Below are 2,488 nucleotides of genomic sequence, written 5' to 3' on the forward strand. Positions count from 1 at the left end.
ACTATGATTATGAGATATGGCAAATGGACGTCAAAACGGCATTCCTTAATGGCTAAGGAAGAACTGTATATGATGCAGCCGGAAGGTTTTGTCGATCCTGAGAATGCTAAGGAGGTATGCAAACTCCAGCGATCCATTTATGGGCTGGTGCAAGCATCTCGGAGTTGGAACATTCGCTTTGATGAGATGATCAAAGCGTTTGGGTTTATGCAGACTTATGAAGAAGCCTGCGTTTACATGAAAGTGAGTGGGCGCTCTGTAGCATTTCTCATATTATATGTAGATGACATACTTTTGATGGGAAATGATATAGAACTTTTGGACAGCATTAAGGCCTACTTGAATAAGTGTTTTTCAATGAAGGACCTTGGATAAGCTGCTTACATATTAGGCATCAAGATCTATAGGGGTAGATCGAGACGCCTCATAGGTCTTTCACAAAGCACATACCTTGATAAGATATTGAAGAAGTTCAATATGGATCAGTCCAAGAAGGGGTTCTTGCCTGTGTTGCAAGGTGTGAAATTGAGCTCAGCTCAATGCCCGACCACGACAGAAGATAGAGAAAAGATGAGTGTCATCCCCTATGCCTCGGCTATAGGGTCTATTATGTATGCCATGCTGTGTACCAGACCTGATGTAAACCTTGTCGTAAGTTTGGTAGGAAGGTACCAAAGTAATCCCGGCATGGAACACTGGACAGCGGTCAAGAATATCCTGAAGTACCTGAAAAGGACTAAGGATATGTTTCTCGTATATGGAGGTGACGAAGAGCTCGTCGTAAAGGGTTACGTCGACGCTAGCTTCGACACAGATCTGGATGACTCTAAGTCACAAACCAGATACATGTATATTTTGAATGGAGGGGCAGTAAGCTGGTGCAGTTGCAAGCAAAGCGTCGTCGTGGGATCTACATATGAAGCGGAGTACATGGCAGCCTCGGAGGCAGCACATGAAGCAATCTAGATGAAGGAGTTCATCACCGACCTAGGAATCATACCCAATGCGTCGGGACCGATCACTCTCTTCTGTGACAACACTGGAGCGATTGCCCTTGCCAAGGAGCCTAGGTTTCACAAGAAGACCAGGCACATCAAGCGTCGCTTCAACTCCATTCATGAAAATGTTCAAGATGGAGACATAGATATTTGCAAAGTGCATACGGATCTGAATGTCGCAGATCCGTTGACAAAACCTCTTCCGCGAGCAAAACATGATCAACACCAGAACTCTATGGGTGTTCGATTCATCACAATGTAACTAGATTATTGAATCTAGTGCAAGTGGGAGACTGTTGGAAATATGCCCTAGAGGCAATAATAAAATGATTATTATTATATTTCCTTGTTCATGATAATTGTCTGTTATTCATGCTATAATTGTGTTATCCGGAAATCGTAATACATGTGTGAATACATAGACCACAACATGTCCCTAGTGAGCCTCTAGTTGACTAGCTCGTTGATCAACAGATAGTCATGGTTTCCTGACTATGGACATTGGATGTCATTGATAACGGGATCACATCATTAGGAGAATGATGTGATGGACAAGACCCAATCCTAAGCATAGCACAAGATCGTGTAGTTTGTTTGCTAGAGCTTTTCCAATGTTAAGTATCATTTCCTTAGACCATGAGATCGTGTAACTCACGGATGCCGTAGGGGTGCTTTGGGTGTACCAAACGTCACAACGTAACTGGGTGACTATAAAGGTATACTACGGGTATCCCTGAAAGTATCTATTGGGTTGACACGGATCGAGACTGGGATTTGTCACTCTGTATGACGGAGAGGTATCTCTGGGCCCACTCGGTAATGCATCACCATAATGAGCTCAATGTGAGCAAGTGTTTGGTCACGGGATCATGCATTACGGTATGAGTAAAGTGACTTGCCCGTAACGAGATTGAACAAGGTATTGGGATATCGACGATCGAATCTCGGGCAAGTAACGTACCGATTGACAAAGGGAATTGTATACGGGATTACTTGAATCCTCGACATCGTGGTTCATCCGATGAGATCATCGAGGAGCACGTGGGAGCCAACATGGGTATCCAGATCCCGCTGTTGGTTATTGACCGGAGAGTCGTCTCGGTCATGTCTGCGTGTCTCCCGGACCCGTAGGGTCTACACACTTAAGGTTCGGTGACGCTAGGGTTGTAGAGATATTAGTATGCGGTAATCCGAAAGTTGTTCGGAGTCCCGGATGAGATCCCGGACGTCAAGAGGAGTTCCGGAATGGTCCGGAGGTGAAGAATTGTATATAGGAAGTCTAGTTTCAGCCACCGGGAAAATTTCGGGGGTCACCGGTATTGTACCGGGACCACCAAAAGGGTCCCGGGGGTCCACCGGGTGGGTCCACCTATCCCGGAGGGCCCCATGGGATGAAGTGGGAGGGGAACCAGCCCCTGGTGGGCTGGTGCGCCCCCCTTGGGCCTCTCCTGCGCCTAGGGTTGGAAACCCTAGGGGTGGGGGGGCGCCCC

Source organism: Triticum dicoccoides, chromosome 4B (assembly GCF_002162155.2).
Source record: "Triticum dicoccoides isolate Atlit2015 ecotype Zavitan chromosome 4B, WEW_v2.0, whole genome shotgun sequence".
NCBI lineage: Eukaryota > Viridiplantae > Streptophyta > Magnoliopsida > Poales > Poaceae > Triticum > Triticum dicoccoides.